This window comes from Phytophthora parasitica, assembly GCF_000247585.1.
Source record: "Phytophthora parasitica INRA-310 unplaced genomic scaffold supercont2.6, whole genome shotgun sequence".
Lineage (NCBI taxonomy): Eukaryota > Oomycota > Peronosporomycetes > Peronosporales > Peronosporaceae > Phytophthora > Phytophthora nicotianae.
In genome coordinates this window covers 2,035,015-2,036,626 of record NW_008648992.1, presented here as the reverse complement: position 1 = coordinate 2,036,626, position 1,612 = coordinate 2,035,015, and positions in this window count along the sequence as shown.

The window sequence follows — 1,612 nt, the reverse complement described above, 5'->3', positions numbered from 1 at the left end:
TTTTACATTTCCTCACAATGTTAGCACTACCAGTCCAATCCAAAAGATGCTTAATCATCAGCCTCTCTCTTTTTTATTTGAAAACAGCTGAATACCGATTGTCGAACTGCAAAGAATCTTTGAAAGATTCACCAATATCGCACTACGTAAGCCGTTCCAAAATATCGCGTCATAAACATTGTATGCAACCACACTATCATATCAATTTCCAACTCATGGGTTGTCGCAAACATCCACCGCAACGGGACTATTGCTCTCTCTCTCTCTCTCTCTCTCTCTCTCTCTCTCTCTCTCTCTCTCTACTGTCGATACTGTAAATCGAATCGATGGTCGTATTGGCATTATATAATATATGAAGGGTTTGTCGGAATAACAATATGCGTCGCATTCATAGCATCTATCCGCGCTACGGACTTGGCAGTAGGCAACGAAGGCGCTTGAGATATCATACGATGCTTTACTTGAACGTTGTCACATTATTATTATTTTTTTAATCCGTCTAAATTTGTTAAGAATATGCTGTTTAATGTAAACAATATAGTATTGCTCCCATACTCGTGATAGAAGGTGTCAGCGCAGTATTTTCCATCTGTGAGTTGGTCGGAGGGTTAAACGAGAAAAAGGGAAATTGGCTCATAATAATGATTCTACCAAACATGAGTTGCTGTGGTTCAGTTGTTTTTTCGGCCAAGATTGTAAAAAAGGAGGAGATTATTGACTCAAGCCTTGATTCAAACCGGACCATCCTGTATATTACCCTATAGGGACGACGAGATTTACCATGGTTGGTCCTGGGTTTAAGTTCGCATTCGGAGCCAGGATTCGTCCAGTAGAAGAGCCAATACCGCTCAACTGGATATTCAGGGCAAATCTTATTGTGCTGTCGAATCATGCCTCATGTTCTAGAATTGACTACGGTTCCTCGGGCTACGATGTCCCTACTAACACAACCCATTAGAGTTGGCAGATAGCAAGTTATTGTAAGCATAGAAGGTATACTATGCAACCACTGTCATTTAATTCCAATCGTTACCCAGTAAAATACATTTAGAAAAATACAGATAGCGAATCTTATATTGAAGTTTCCAGTCCCATAATGGTATCCAAAGAGATACTGGAAACATGAGTTACTTGGCATTTGCATGTGCACCAAATCGTTAGCTTTTGTACGAAAACTGGCAGAAAACCGACTCGCTCGGCAGCACGGATCCTCCCTGTGGTATAAGATCCGTGTGCATAGGATAGCATTTCCAACGGGACATCCAGGAGAACTACGTCAACACACCGACTGTTGACTCAACACCGATAATCAATAGATACGACAGCGTGACATACGTAGATAAAAGGGCTGTTGATGTGTAGATATCATCCGTTCATGGTTCATGACCTCAAGTCGTGGCCCACAACCGATGTAATCCATTGAGCTTCTTGACTGTAGATATTCCATTGCGGACCATTCCGAAAACTTCCACGCCCTCAACTAACGCCAAACACGTTTCTTAAAATGAAGGTCCTGTTCGTCATTGCTGCCCTCGCCACTCTGCTGATGCCCGTGTAAGTACCTGTCGACACCTGCGTACACATGCCGTCTTTTACTGACTTTTGTCTTCAG